Below are 16,079 nucleotides of genomic sequence, written 5' to 3'. Positions count from 1 at the left end.
TGTTGGCCATGTAAGGAAGACACAGACGAAGATGCTGTGGGGAGGTCAAAGGCAGAAGTAAGTTCTGATAGTGCTGTGTATCTTACCGCCGCCATACCATAACCCTACCTTTCTTCAGCATCTAAATTTGAATCTATGTAAACTGATTTGGCCATTTTTACAATGCTACCCACAATCTTCTTTTGTCTTCTGTACATGGAACATACATGTCACTCATGAACAGGCCTTTACGCTGAAAATGTGATAAAGCATTTTCTCCTTTCCTCCATCAATACTTAGTCTTCTTATCGAGGCCTATTTCCAATCTGACTGAAGAAAAGCATTCCACTTTCACATTGCAATGAGCCCTGGGTATGTACTCCCAACAGCAACAAAGATTCAAGCCCCACTCCGACTCTCTTCGTAAAGTGTGGCAAAAATTCTCAGAGGCGCTTCACTTCCATCAGTGTTGTCTTGTCACTTGCTAGTTCTCATCTTTCCATCAATCACTCATTAAAGAATCAAAGGGTTTCTCACCCAGAATGAATCCATGTTCCTGCCACCAAAACCAAAGCAGGAGCTGTGGGTTTGGAAATCATGTCTGTCTCATTAAAACATTAAGACCTACACCACATAATTTCTATAAGTATTAATTTTATGAATTTCAATTCCACGTAAGATGCTTGATTTAGAAAAACAGTTTTTTGCAAGCTGTGAGCTTGAAGGTTGGTTTTGTAATGGCCAGCGCTGCTTATTCCTGTGACTGTCGGCCCATTATGATGGTGCTCTTAGTTCACAGGGTTGCCCACTTTTCACCCTCCCAAAACAGTCCGCTAATATCAGGCAACTGTAACTGCGGTACAGAAGCTAGATCGGTTCACAAATCTGTCATAGAGACAGGAGTAGTGTGGCTCACTGGTTAGAGGCGGCAGGCCTGAAAGCAGAAGTCAGCCTGGGACCAGGGTTCAATTCCCGACGCGGCAGGGTCGTGGACCTTGGTCAGCGGACTCGATAATTCTCGCTTCGGTGCTTACTCTAATCAGGGGTTCCACTCAGCAACTCTGGGCATTAGCTTGCCTAATCTCCACAACGGCCCCACCAATTCCGGGGATGCCTGGCTCCACCTTGGGGACTCCCAGCAAGGGACCATCCCACAGGGAAAGCCAGGACGGGTTCCCCAGAGTTATACAGCGCCGGGACGCCCCGTTGCTGGGGCAGCTGTGCGACAAGTATACTACATTTACATTTACATTTACATGTCGGCTAGTGAAATTTGAAAATGGTGCGGCAGAAAAGACCAAAATGACATGCAGAAGTAAATGAAAGATGCAACCCCAACTCTTAAAAGAAAGGTTTGGCTGGTCAAGAGATGGACTGTTTCTCCCACAAAAAGTACCATTCTTCTGTATGTTCTCTATCTCCAGCCCGGTATAGGAAATAAGAAAACACTGCACAGGACTGTTTGTGCGCCCTCCTAAGCCTGTAAATACACTGGAAACACTGCGCCTCTTCTCATGCTATAACAACAATTTCACAGACGGTTGATAACAAACATGTATTAATTTCATATTATTTTGATACCTCTAAAGATCAGTTGCAGCCTTCCCGATTACAGTACTTCGCAACAACTGCATTGCCGATCTTAGTTAATCTATAAACAAAGTACCTGGTGTGGTGGCATCATGTAGAGATTTCTGAAGGTGCATCTGCGCCACAACACAGTCCAAGCATACAGTCTGTCATGTATGGAAATCTGAAGAGACCCTTCTGAAAAACGTGTCTGTCTTACCTAGCGAGTGACATACAACATGACTGCATGGTGCTGGCTTCACTCCTGCAAAACCTTTTTCATGTCAATCAAAGCTGTAAATAGGTAAGACCTAATGGAGATATTTTCTTATATGTCCAATAGTAATCTCGTTATTGCTTGGCTGTCCAGTGATGCTCGGAGGAAAGGTGAGGCAGCCAGCCTTTATTCAGTGAAAGATTGAAAGAAATATTTTACAGGCAAGAAAATCAGAGGGGCAGAGCCCGTTAGCCTTAATAAAAAAACACCACTGCATAGAGAACAGCTTATTGTAATGTCCTGTGAGTTAGCAAGGACAGGACCCTTTTGGTTTCTGATGGGCTCTGTAGAACTATGACTTAAGTGTTCGGGTGTAGTGAATAATGTTCATATTTAGAATGCTGAGTTTGCAGTTACACGCTGAGGTATAAAGATGTGTGATATAAGCTCTGTGTGTGTCTATTCATTACAAGTACCCAGGCTGGGGAGAACTGTGCAACTGGTGACAAGATAGGGGATACGTATCCCGAAGATCGAATGCTCTCCCAGAGATTTTGCAGTGGTCCATCAAACTGCTTATGAGTGCCGCATGGCCCCAGTCAAAGGGAAGATCAACGTTTTGAGTATGTGGAGTCAAAGCGACGCTCCAGCTACTGTAAAGAATTTGACGATAACGAAAGCTTCACTGAAAATTTTACTCATCGTTGGCCACAAATCTGCTACTAAGGCTGTGAAAGAGATACTTCACCACTACGCAACACTGAGCTATACATCGTATGGAACGATAATGTAAAGGTGGAAACAACCAGGTACAGGGAAGCTCTTGAAGCAGCAACAGATAAGGGTGAGAAAGTGCTAGCAGCGAAAATAACCAAACACAGAAAAGCGCTAAAGGCAGTCAAAACCAGGTACCATGCAGAAGAATGAAGAACAGGTACATGAAACAAAACCAGTATTTGCCACAAAGGAGGAAGGAGGTGCATTGCGTCCAGTGACTGAATCAACGGACCCCAGTTCAAGTACTGAGCTGGTACTTGTAGAAGGTATGGAGTCAAAGGCACATCAAGTACTATCTGAACAGCAAGTACTTTCCACAACAGTAGCAAGCGGTGCGAGGCACACAGTGACCGCCTTCCTGAAACCGCCACCTTCATTGGACACTGCTGAAAAGCTGAATATTGGTGATAGATGGACTCCCTGGATAGAAACATTTGATTTCATTGATGCACTGAAAGAAACCAATAACAAAAAGATTGTCAAATATCTCAAAAATCTTGCCAGTGAAAGAGTAAAAGAGGTAATAAAGAAATTACAGTGAATTGACGAAGTCACAAACGATCAAATGAAAGACGCGTTAAATCTCAAGTTCAATCTTATGCCAAATGTCAATTACAAAAGATATATTTTCATTCCGGAATGACAATCACATTTTTTGAGAGATTTGATACACTCATCAATCACTGTAAGTTCAAATAATTCAATAATAAAGAAGCTATATTCTCCAAGTTATCAATGGATGTCTGTCCGATTTATTGAGACGACAAATGCTGAGAGAAACCCTTAATCTGAAGCAAGCTCTCAGGGCTGCCAGCGCTTAGGAACGTGCTGATCGACAAGCAGTTGACATGGAGGCCGAGGGTGCCCAGAATGAATCACTCATGAATATGAAAAGTAAGTAGAAACACTAAGCTGAAGAACTCGGAGTGAGAAACTGTGCTTTGGATGTGAATTTTCATTTCCACACGAAGGTAAATGTCCCACCATTGGGAAAGTATGCATAGACTGTGGGAATTAGAACCATTTTGTAACTGTTTGCAAGGTGAAGGAAAAGCTAAGTGCATCTTGATTAGAAAATAAAATGGACACCCGAACGTTCTCGAAGAGCCTTTCTACACACACCCACAAGGCCAGGCGGCAACATCTGCTGAGGCAAATCGACACTAAACGAAGTCGATCATCATCTAAATCTTTGTCCAAGAGTTCTAAAGTTTCACTGTCAATCGGCAGAGAGGAAGACAGATGTGTGATGTTGATATTTGCCTCAGAAAAAAGTGCACATGTCGGACTCGCCGCACGCAGAGGAGAATACGAGTCAAAAGTTGATGAGTAAAATCACAAAAGTCATTTAAACATTGTCCAAAAATTACACTAAAAGTAAGCGGTTACTCCATACGTTTTATTATTGACAGTGATACCTTGATAAACATTATGCCTGAGGAGAAATGCAATGAACTGTCTCCATTGCCCCGTCTTTAAAGTGTATACATGAACTGTACCAGTGCCATTAAAGACTCAAGAAACATTCGTAGCAACTATGAAACACAAAAGGACAAAAGTACAAGCACCATTCATGTACTTCAAGGTACTGCGTCAAGTGCCTGTTTGCTCAGCTTCAATACTGCTGCTGGTTTGAGACTGGTATCTGTGTACTTCACCATGAATCAATCAATCTATCAATCAGTACTTTTAAAGTGCAGTACTGTCACCCCTGGGGTATCCGGGTACTGAGGATGCCTTGTCGCAGTCAAAGAGGCAAGTCTTGAGTCTTTTTCTGAAATCAGCTAGGCAGGGAGCGGTTCGGAGGTGGAGGTCATTCCAGGCCTTGGAGCCAATGTAGGAGAAGGAGTGGCCTCTGCTATGGCTGTGACAGATGCGGGGTGTGGGCGAGTGAGCAGGAATGCACATGTCTGGAGGATTCATGAAAGTTCAGTTGGTGGGTGATGTAGTATGATCCTTAGCCATGGAGGGCTTTGTAGGTGTGCGTGAGGATCTTAAATTGGCATCTCTTCTGGATGTGGATCCAGTGGAGGTTTGTGAGGTGGGGGGGGGTGATGTGAGACCTTTTGGGAAGGTCCAAGATGAGTCTGGCTGCAGAATTCTGTATGGTCCTGAGTTTTCAAAGGAGCTGGATGGAGATGCAGGCACAGAGAGCATTTCCTTAGTCGAGATGACTGGTTATGAGGGCCTGGGTGACGGTCTTTCTGGTGCTAATAGGAATTCATCTGAAGATTATGCGGAGCAAGCGATGCATGTGGAAGCAGGCGGAAGCAACTGTGCTGACTTGTTGTTTCATGGTCAGTTGGCTGTCGAGGGGGATCCCTAGGTTGTACGCATGGTCTGTTGTTGAGTTGGTCTGAGATCAGCTGGCCACCAGTTGGGGTCCTAGGCTAAGGTGGTTTTCCTAAATATCAGTACTTCTGTCTTGTCGGAGTTGAGTCTGAGGCATTTGTCTCTCATCCACTTGGCTACGTAAGTCAAGGCATTGGAGAAATTGTTTCTGGCATTGGTGGGGTCCTCGGTGAGTGAGAGGATAAGTTGAGGGTTGTCTGCGTAGGAGATTATGTAGAGGCTGTGGGATCTGATGACATCTGCCAGGGAAGCCATGTAGGTGTTGAATAAGGTGGGGCTGAGGGATGATCTGTGGGTACGCTGCATGTGATGTGCTTGGGGGCAGAGGTGAAGTGAGGCAGTCGGATGCTGTGTTTGTGTGTGTCCTGTGAGGAAGGAGGCGATCCACTTGAGGGCATTTTGCTGTATGCCAATGTTGCTGAGTCTGTTGATGAGGGTGCTGTGGGAGACGGTGATGAATGCCCATTCCAAAATAGTAAGTCTGTTCCCGTCTTTGTTTCATGGATTGGGAAAACTTAAGACCATGAAAGTGCAACTGCATATCAATGAGGATGTCCACCCTGTAGCTCAAAGACATAGACACATTGCATTTCATCTACTTGAAGCTGTTGAGAAAGAGCTTGAAACATTACTAAAGCATGATATCGTTGATCAATCTATTGGTCCAGTTCATGGGTTTCGCCCATAGTGGTAGTGGTCAAGGACTGTGAAGGAGCTGTACGCATCTGTGTTGATATGCGGCAAGCCAAAAAGTCAATTGAAAGAGAACAACATCCAGTCCTCACATTTCCTACATGATCACGGAGCTAAATGGTGCTAAGGTGTTTTGCCTTGATCTGAACAAAGGGTAATATCAATTGGAACTTGAAGAAGAATGCAGGTACATTACCACCTTTTCTACCCATATTGATTTGTTCATATATAAAGATTTAAGTTTTGATGTGTCATCAGCTGCCGAAGTTTTTCAAGATGTCATTTGATGTATCCTGCAACCTGTCATGAATGCCTTCAGTTACAGTGATGACATAGTAGTCGGAGCTGTGCAAAAGCCACATGATAAAGCTCTTACACAAGCATTTCATTTATTTTCTAATGTAGGATTAACTTTAAATGTTGAGTTCAACAAAGCAGCGAAATTCCTTGGCCATATCTTTTTTGATGTGGGTATGATGCTGGATGTAGCTAAAGTACAAGCTTTATCAGCGTCCAGTCCCCCACAAGATGTTACCATATTACTTTCATTCCTTGCCATGGCCAGCTCCTGTTTCAGATACAAATGTGCTCCTTGCAACAGCAAGTGCTAAATAAATGCTTCACTTTGCTGGTCAGACGAATGTGACCAAAGTTCCAAGAAAATCAAGCATTGAATTGAGAACGTCACTGAAATGGTCTACTTTGATCCAAAGTTCCATAAAGAGGTTGTTGTTGACGCAAGCCCGGTCGGGTTGGGCATGATCCTTACCCAACACAGTGAACACCCAAATGCTTGAAGGCATATTGTGGCATATGCAAGCAATAGTTTGTCGCAAACTGAACGCCCCTATTCACAACTGGAGAAAGACATTTTAGCAGCGGTGTGGGCTTGTGAACATTTTCATGTATTCCTATATGGAAAACCTTTTACTCTTGTAACGGTTCATCTTGTTCGCGCTATATAAAACTTCATAAATAAATAAATAAATCAAGCATTGCTTGCCATCGATGGCACCCAAAAGCCAAGATGCCTCCTAGAATTGAATGTTGGGGTTTGTGACTACAAGAAAATGGCTACACTATCGTGCAACGATCAGGGAAATATCAAAATCCTGCTGACTACTTTTCATGAGTACCAGTATAGTGCCCTGGTACCCCTTCCAAAGTGGCTGAAGCCTACATTAACTTCATCGTAAGGTCCAATAAGCCTGTCGGTATTTCATTAGAACAAATCATTGCTGCAATGAGTAAAGATAGTGACATGTTGATGCTAAAAGACATTATTGCACATCAATCCTGCAAAGCGCACATTCAACCTCTCCGACGTGTCAATGAATATCAAAAGTGTGAAAGATGAACTGTTTATTACTCAAGAAAGTATAGTCTTAGAAGGTTCAAGTATTGTCATACCGGAGAGTCTGTAAAGGCTAGTAATTCAAATGACCCATGAAGGACATTGTGGAATTGTTGCCACTAAACGAACTCTTCAAGATCGTGTTTGGTTTCCTTATCTTGATGAGAGAATTGAAGGCCTGTCATCTGTGCAATTGTTTATCCCCCAGACCAGAACCACTCAACATGCCTTGAAGACATCTGATTTGCCAAAATATGTATGGGAGAGAATCGCTATTGATTTCTTTAGTTCTCTTGACAATGGACATCACCTGATGATGGCTATCGATGAATACTCATGTTTTTCATTGGTAGAAAATCTTTCATCAACCACTCAAGAAAGAGTCATTGAGAGGTTAAATGGCATTTTTGCAACATGGAATGTTCTTTCTGTTCTCAAGTCTGACAATGGCACACCATTCAACAGTCGAGAATCCAGAGACTTTCTTAATCATCTCAATGTTAAGCATAAGAAAAGCGCACCTCTTTGGCCACAAGCAAATGGCATTGTCGAACGCTTTATGACTTTATGAGCTCAGTTAAAAAGACCATCCAGCGTGCTACATTAGAGAAGCTTGATCTGAATTCTGCTCTCCATGCTGCTGTTTGAGCTTACCGGTCGACTCCTCATTCAACGACAGATGAAAGTCCTGCCACCCTGATGTTTGAGAGAGCCATGATGACCAATTTACCACAATGGACCAACAGAAAATCTACAACAGATGGTGAACTTCATGAAACAGACTTGTGCCGTAAGCAAAAGATGAAAGTATATGCCGACATGTGTCGATCTGCCGATAACATTACTTTGACTAAAGGTAATCAAGGATTGGTGCGACAAAAGAGAAAATGCAAATCTGGTGCTCACTTTGATGCTGAACTTTTCAAAGTTATGACTAGTAAAGGACCAATGGTGACTGCTCACAGTCCTGGAAAGTCCATTACGTGAGATTCTTTGCACTTCAGGTATCTGCATCATCATTCACCAGTACCTGATGTCGGAGATGAGACTGGTTCGATTGAGACTGTAGAGAGCACCTTGACTGCCGCTGTCCCTACACCACCAGTTGTAGTCATTTACGCTTCTCTTCTATCTTCCCAGCCTCAGAGGAAACAATCTAGGTGTTTGGTCAGAGATCCACAATGGCTTATCAAGGAGATGTAGTGTGTATATATATGTATGTATATATGTATGTGTTTATACAGGTTATGACTTCTTTTGCACATGGCTAACTAGGGCACTAGATAGACTCATACCAGCCACGTGGGTTAAAGGACGCACGCAGGACGCCAACCCTTGGGACAATGATACTTTGGCGGGCTTGAAGAAGATCTGTAAAAGATATGAGTGTGAATGGAGGAAAGATTATTCCTCGGAGAAAAAGACCTGCTATCTAAAAGAGCTTAAGATGTATCATAAAGCCATTTGTAGGACTCAGGCGGAGTACTATGCCTCCGAAATAAAAACCAGTTCTAACCCTGCTAAAGTTATCTTTAAGATTCTTAAAGAACTTGGCACAAAAAAATCTGCTAATAATATCCCTACTTCGGCGGCCCAGTGCGAAGAACTGGCCTCCTTTTTCGTGGAGAAGATCCGGGGCATTTATCAAGCCTTCACCCCTGTGACAGTGTCTCGCTCTATCTCTGCCACGAGACCTAGTCCTGTTTCTAAACTGTCGGTGATTCCCGAACTCTCTGAGGAGGAGTTCGACAAGTTAACTAGGCATATTAAATCTGGCTCTCCGGCAGATCCCCTTAAGCCTGCCCAATTCAGAGACTCTTCTTTGTACTGTTTGGCCCCGCTACATAGACTTATTAATGCTTTTTTTGCAGCTGCTACCGTTCCAGCTAAGTGGAAGCAGGCATGGGTCTCTCCCATACTTAAAAAACCCACCTTAGACCCTTTGAAGCCCGAAAATTTCAGGCCTATTTCCCTGCTACCCTGGGCTGCGAAGATTGCTGAGTCTCATGTAAACTCAATCCTTAACAACGTCTTGAATGCCAATAACACTCTGGATGAAACTCAGCATGGGTTTCGCTCCGGTCATAGTACAGAGACGGCGCTCTTGGCTATGACGGAGCACCTTCGTTCCACTCTTGATCATGGTCAAACGGCGGCACTGATCCTATTGGATCTCAGTGCCGTCTTTGACACTGTCTCCCACCAGATCCTGCTCCACCGGCTTGAAGAGGCAGGGATCACGGACATGGCTCTTGCTTGGTTTAGGTCTTTCCTGACTGATAGATCATTTCGTTTCTCCACTCCTCCCTTCCTTTCCAGGGCGCATTCTATTGAGCAGGGTGTCCCTCTGGGCTCGACTTTGAGCCCCACCCTATTCAATCTTTAAGTTCAGCCACTGGCTGCGGTCGCCAAAGCGTGGGACCTTAACATCGTGTCGTACGCTGACGATACGCAGCTAGTGGTCGCCCTCACGGAAGGTACCACCATGGAACACGTTCGGTTCAAAGCAGGTTTGGCCACTGTAGCAGATTGGATGACAGTTAACTGACTACAACTAAATGCTGCTAAGACAGCGGTGTTATTGGTCAGTAGAAATACCGAGTTATGGGGAGACCATTGGTGGCCATCCACTTTGGGGAAAGTTCCTACACCGAAGACAGAAGTGAAAAATCTGGGAGTCTGGTTAGACCCAGCTCTAAGCTTCTGTACCCAAACGAAAAAGGTTGCCGCCACTTGTTTCGGCATACTACGCAGCTTGAGACCGGTCTTGAAATTCTTCGATCCTGCTACCAGGCAGTTGATTGTCCAGTCTACGGCGTTGTCCAGATTGGACTATGCATTATTACTGCTTTTAGGTGCTAATAAGGCGGAAATTGCCCGTCTGCAACACATTCAAAATGCGGCCGCTAGGGCCTTAGTAGGTCTACCACGTTTTGGCCCCACCTCTGCTACTATTCGGAAACTTCACTGGCTTCCAGTAGCCCAGCGGATACAGTTTAAGACCTTATGTATCTCATTTAAAATCTTAAAACTGTCTACCCCTATAATGCTGGGGCCATTGCTGAACATGTATGTGCCCATGCGGGCTCTACGTTCAGCTGGTCAGAACCTGGTTGAGGTACCCTGGTTCAATCGAAGCAGAGCGGGTGGACGTTCTTTCCGCTTCCTAGCAGCAAAATTATGGAACACTCTACCAGTCCATATTCGGGAAATGGAAGAGTTGCTCCAATTTAGGAAAGCCATCAAAACTCATTTATTTCCTTTGAAATAACCTTCTTCTGTTTGTCTATCTCCCTGAATTCAGTTCTCTTTCCTCTACAGGATTAGCGCCGGGACGCCCCTTCGCTGTGGCAGCTGAGCGCTTTACAAGACATTATAACATAACACATATGTATATATATATATATATATATATATATATATATATATATATATATATATTTGTGTGTGTGTATATACATATATATATATTTATATATATATACATATGTATATATCTTTAAAGAAAAATATTTAACAGGGGAGATATATTGTCTTCTGAGTTAGCAAAGACGGGACCCTTCTGGTTCCTGATGGACTCTGTAGAACTGTGACATAAGTGTTTGTGTGTTGTGAATAGAGTTCATGTTTCGAACGTTGAGTTCACGTTAGACACTGGTGAATCGAGATGTGTAATACTAAGCTCCATGTGTGCCATGTGTGGTCTATTCATTTACGAGTACCTAGGCTGGGAAGGATGCTATGCTTATGATGCTCACCTCAAGTCTTTGTTGCTCATGATTAGAATGCTAGGGGATCCTGTGGAGTCTGTCTACTGGGCTGGCAAGTAAATACTTTTATTTTCAGATAAAGACTGCTAATTTGCTGCATTTTATTGTCATACTGCTTTACAGAAGTACCCTACAAGAATATGGGAAACCCAGTCTAGTCTGTACTTCTCCTTCAAGATCCTACACTAGCCTAACTCCAAGATGGCGCAATTAAGCACTCTCTTGTCACATCTGCATGCCCACCTCAGTCTTTTATTCAGTGCTTAATTTGTGCTGTGAAGGGCACCTGCACTTATTTTGTGGGCCAAGACATAGTTTTCATCAAAGTTTAGCCCAGACCAAGAGCATGAAAGGTACAAAGAGAGAAATAGAGGAAGAGATAGAAAAGGATAGGTGAAAAGTAACAAAAAGTGGAAGCTGGGACTGAGATAAAGAAATAGGAAGTGTAGAGTGGTGGAATAATTAGGCAAGAGGTGGAATCAAAGAAAACCCCTGAACATATTCTAATACAATTTAAACACTGCTATCACCCTGTTGTGGTTAATAAATTGAGTACAATTAAAAAATGGCAGTAGTAACATTTGTTATTTTCAATGCTTTAAATGGGGAAACTGCTGCAACAAACCATGTATTAATTTTTTTATATATTTATATATATGTGTATATATATATATATATCCATACTAATATAATATAGAGAGAGCCCAAACCTTTGAGGCGGGTAATCTCAGGAACCACAGCACCAATCGCAACACCCAATACAGCGTTGGAAAGGGCAGTTGCAGCAGAAGGACATAGGCTATGCAGACGCCCACCATATACATTTAAAAGGTAAAAGAACCGTGCCAGCAAAGTAGTCCCTTGTGGGCGTGTCTGCGTTGTGCTGTGGGCGTGTGCTGGGGGGCGTGACAAACGCTGGGAGCGTGTGGTACGTTCCGCCCTTCATGCCATGTCTCATATTGTGTGCTAATCCCACCCTGCTCACTTTCTAATACCCCTGCACCCCATAATCATAGCCCGCCCTTACTCCGTAAAATACCGCAACACCATTAAACACTAACCCATCTTAACCCTATAAATATACCCTGTACCCCAAAACCCAAACCTATTCCTAAACCCTAAAAATACCCCTGTACCCCAAACCTAGCCCTGAACCCTATGAATACCCCTGTACCTCAAAACCCAAACCTACCCCATAACCCTAAAAATACCCCTGTACCCCAAAACCCAAACCTACCCCTGAACCCTAAAAATACCACTGTACCCCAAACCTACCCCTGAACCCTAAAATACCCCTGTACCCCAAAACCCAAACCTAGCCCTGAACCCTTAAAATACCCCTGTACCCCAAAACCCAAATCTAGCACTGAACCCTAAAAATAACCCTGTACCCCAAAACCACCCCATAACCCTAAAATACCGCTGTACCCCAAACCCCAAACCCAGCCCTGAACCCTAAAAATACCCCTGTACCCCAAACCTAGCCCTGAACCCTTAAAATACCCCTGTACCGAAACCTACCCCTGAACCCTAAAAATACCCCTATACCCTAAAACCCAAACCTAGCCCTGAACCCTAAAAATACCCCTGTACCCCAAAACCCATACCTATCCCTAAACCCTAAAACTACCCCTGTACCCCATAACCCAAAACTATATCTGAACCCTTAAAATACCCAAACACCCCAAAACATATACCTCAGTACCCCAAAACATATACCCCTATACCCATACTTACCTTATCCAAACATTAAAAAAAAACATGCTTTTACCATTCATGCATTTACAACGAATTTTGTTGTAAATGTATGCGTGGTAAAAGCATATAAAATGTAATGCAATGCGTTCTAATGGCATTGCGGAGTCATGGTACTTTCGTAATGAAAGTATGCGGAGTGATGGTATGCGGAAAGAAAGTTGCGGAATAATTGGTGTTTACCCTCCCCCAGTAAGTACATTGGTGGCCCGGCGGCCCACATCTCCAGCAACATACTCATATTTTTTCACCACCCATTTTAAAAATGCACAGGTCTCTCTCATTGATGGCCAGCACCGACATACACTATTAGACACACCTCCCGCCACAAGTTCTAGAATTGCGAACTTTAGAGCTGGGGAGCTACGTTCAAATCACGGCACCAGCTCAACATCCTGTGATTCCAGGCAAATCGCTTTGTCTCCCCGTGCCTACCACAAATGAATGTGTTCTTCTGTAATGTAAATTGTGCTCATGCCATGTTGTCAAGTTCGCGCTATATAATATTGCAAGGAAAAATAAAGTAGGGAAACTCGAGTTCACACACTACTGAACGCGCACTCTTAAGTGCATCAGCAGTGCACTGTGAATCGGAGTGTTTCACAGACCTGTCACGGATAAGAAATGCTATCTAAACGAAATACTACAAAACAATATACTACTGGCCGGCAGCAATTCATACCCGGACAACGTCGGGACAGGCTGCTGGTATAATATATATATAGTATCACGTGTTGTATGAAATTAGCAAGTCTGACCATGGCACACCATTCAACAGTCGAGAATGTAGAGACTTTCTTAATCAATTATACAATTTAACAAAGTGATTTGTATAGAGCATTTTCCGGATGAGTGGGACTCGGCTTACAGTTTGACTGGACATGATGTACACTTTATCTGCCGTACACATCATGTGTGGTGGGGAGCGATGACCTTGAGAGAGATTTTAGCTCCTCAAACTGAAGCATATGATCCTCTGATAGTAGTTACCTCCTGCGCCTACTATCTATATGAACCTACAAACACTTTGCCAGCGAGTTACTGGTGAAAACGTTATCCGAATTTCTGACGTGCAGAGCAGTTGCATCGATGCTGACTCCATCAAAAGGCGGAGTAATGACTTCCAAACTATTTTCAGAAACTGAATCTTATTGTGAAAAAATCTTCTGCTGAGAAACCTAGAGCTCCGGTCACGCCCTACAACATGGTTCTATGAATCCCCCAATAAAACACAAGTATGTCAAGGCATTGACTTATCTGCGTTGGGCTGTGCTGGCTTATGATCTGACATCTTCCCTCTTTTACGTGTTCACCGGACATCTAACCAGACTGCTTTTGTACCCACCAGTTCACAATTTCTTTATCAAATGAAGATCTTAGTATATTTTACTAAAAGAGTGCCAGCCACAGGATATGGTGGGGGAAGTGAAGTTCTGCTTGTGGTCAGCGCAGACAGCTGTGTCAGGAATAAATGTTCTAATAATATAGGGAGGTGCTTTTGTGTGCTGTACTGAAGATAGATAATTAATTTATGCCATTTTATTTTTTATCAGTATACATAGAGTTGATACTTTTATGTCCCTCGGAGTGATGCCTTCTTCGGAGGGTGAGGTTTCCCGTGATTGTGTGCATAACCTTCAGTGTTTATCAAGGTCCTTTGGTATGTAGAGTCTCCAGGCTCTAACCACGTGTACATTTTGATCATCGGCCCACGTGAATTCCGTTTGGGTAGCTAGGAGTTGCAGTTTCTACCCCCATATTGATTGATGCATTACATCTACTATGATTTAATAATTTCACTTCTGATTTTGTTTCCCAGTATAAGATGTCTTGGTGTTTTTTATGGTTTCAGTAGTTTGTTGTATGTTTCTGCTATAAATTCATGTTTATTAACATTGTTGACGCATGGGTTTTTAATACAGTTTAAAATAAAAACACATCTGGATCGAAGGTTGTATGATTTCACTTCGTATAATGTTACCAGGTTTATAGAACATGTGATCATTGCGTCGATCCACATGTACATTTGCTGGTCCTGGGAGGGATCCTGTTACTTCTCTGCTGGCTTATATGAAGGTTCGGTTGTGGTAGGTCTGCAATTGCAGCAGCGTCTCCCATACGACATGGATTTTCATTAAATGATATATACAATTATAAATGCAAAACAGTGAATTAAGAGGACTTCAAATTGACAAAGAGAGTAAAGATTGTGATTTCGATGATGCCCCTCAGAACTAGGGTTGCCAGCTTTCCTAGAGAAAAATACTGGCCATTTGTTCACATTTTATGTTTTGACAAAGCCTCAAACTTGATACTTGAAATAAAACTTTATATAAAATTATCTGATTTCATTTTTAACATGGATTTCAGTTTTTATTTACCATATCTATCAGTCATGTGTCATTATGTCGGCTCTAGGACACATTTTAATGTGCTTTCTACATAAATGTAATGTTTTCAGTATGCAATGATGAGGAGAACAAATCCTGCTTTAGGTGATTTTCCTACGTTTTGCATGTAAAAAAATTGGCCAGGTGCGAACCCTACTCAGGACCCTAAGGTGGAAACATCACCGCAATTCACTTTTACCCATCTGTAATTTTATATTATGCTTGGCCTCCAAAATCATCTGTCCCTGCTTTCCTCGGCTGATTTGTGGCAGAGGAGTAATGGAGAAAGCACATATAAAATGGCGTCTCCTCCTTGTCCTAAATTGAAGAAAAAAAAATATGGCCTACTACAATCCACACCTATTACACGCTGTGCCTTTCTTTCCCTCTCAAAATCTGCGCTCCTTGCTTTCTAACGCTGTGCTGAAAAACTCCCAAGAGAGCCCAATCTAAGCAGCCTGGAATTCCTTTATGATGTAGAGAGAGTGGGTAACAAATGTTTTACCCACCTTTGCTAAGTCATAGCAAAGAATTACTGGATTTAGAATCCAGTCATTTACGCCAATGAGCCATGCATAACAATGTCGTTATTTTTGCTAGGTTTGTAGAATAGACTTCTGGGAGTTGTCAGTTTGGTGTTCAAGTCACCAATTTCTGTTTTCTGTGTGATTGTGAAATTTTCTGGCCTCTTAGCTTTGTCAAATTTTTCTAGTGGGGAAACTTTATTTTCAGGGTGTTATCACTTTATTAGTGTGCAACATATGAAAGTTTGCAGTACATAAGTTGCCTTTTCTTTTTAACCTGATAATGTGTTTGATTATAAAATATAGCATAAATAATGTTTAATAAATAACATGTGATTCCCCTTTAGGTAGAATATTCTAGAGGTCTTTCAAGTATACCAGCAAAGCTGCCATGACACCATGGACGTAGATCACCAATGATAAGGCGTCTGTCTCCTCTAAGCAGTAACCCCATGTCATAGCTGATAAACAGTATTAAATGGCTAAGTCTTTTGCTCGGAACCAAGAAATAGTGACCATCTAAGGGAGTACAAAGTACTTTTCAGGGGTCTGCTTTTCTCAGAAGACACACATTGCAGTATGTTTAAGATGATTTGTAGGTTACGGGTTTAGGATACTTCTGCTGTAGTAGATAGTTGGTGCAGATCTTTATGTATCTACAATTATCCTCTAGTATTTATGGGATACTTGTTATGAGAA

General features: G+C 42.7%; 1 protein-coding gene across 2 annotated transcripts in view; it reads left to right on the top strand.

The window, feature by feature from the left end:
* The window catches only part of LRRK1 (leucine rich repeat kinase 1), a 917,814-nt gene that overhangs the window by 284,424 nt on the left and 617,311 nt on the right, over nt 1-16,079 (top strand). The gene's annotated exons all lie outside the window — the stretch shown is intronic.

Source organism: Lissotriton helveticus, chromosome 3_1 (genome assembly GCF_964261635.1).
Source record: "Lissotriton helveticus chromosome 3_1, aLisHel1.1, whole genome shotgun sequence".
In the NCBI taxonomy this organism is placed as follows: domain Eukaryota; kingdom Metazoa; phylum Chordata; class Amphibia; order Caudata; family Salamandridae; genus Lissotriton; species Lissotriton helveticus.
This window is presented reverse-complemented; position numbering and strand designations above follow the sequence as displayed.